This window comes from Octopus bimaculoides, chromosome 20, assembly GCF_001194135.2.
Source record: "Octopus bimaculoides isolate UCB-OBI-ISO-001 chromosome 20, ASM119413v2, whole genome shotgun sequence".
NCBI classification, from domain to species: Eukaryota; Metazoa; Mollusca; class Cephalopoda; order Octopoda; family Octopodidae; genus Octopus; species Octopus bimaculoides.
In genome coordinates this window covers 31,240,738-31,241,167 of record NC_069000.1, presented here as the reverse complement: position 1 = coordinate 31,241,167, position 430 = coordinate 31,240,738, and positions in this window count along the sequence as shown.

Genomic DNA, 430 nt, shown 5'->3' with positions numbered 1-430 from the left:
TCATGAGGTTGAAGTAGCCCAGAGATGAAAGTGTCAGCTAAAAGAACTATGGAAATCGAGTGCATAGCGAAGAAGAATGACCGACAAACAATAAAAGACACAGAGACATTTTTTATATGTAAATATACGATTTACAAGATGTACACAGGCCTAGTCTCTACAGCTCTTTCATCTGATTCATGAATAGTTAATATGACAATGCATATCTTGCTAGCAGGTGCAATACTGAGGCAGTATTAATCATACTAATTGATACTAGTCACGAAACATTTGAAACAGCTGTAAAAACAAGAGCTACTAACATTATGTGAATAGTATATTTTTAGTATAAATTTTTCATATAAGTATAATTCTTTGCACCTTTTATTGAAAGTCCGTCATTCTTATACAGAAATAAATAAATATATATTTATATATATATATATATATA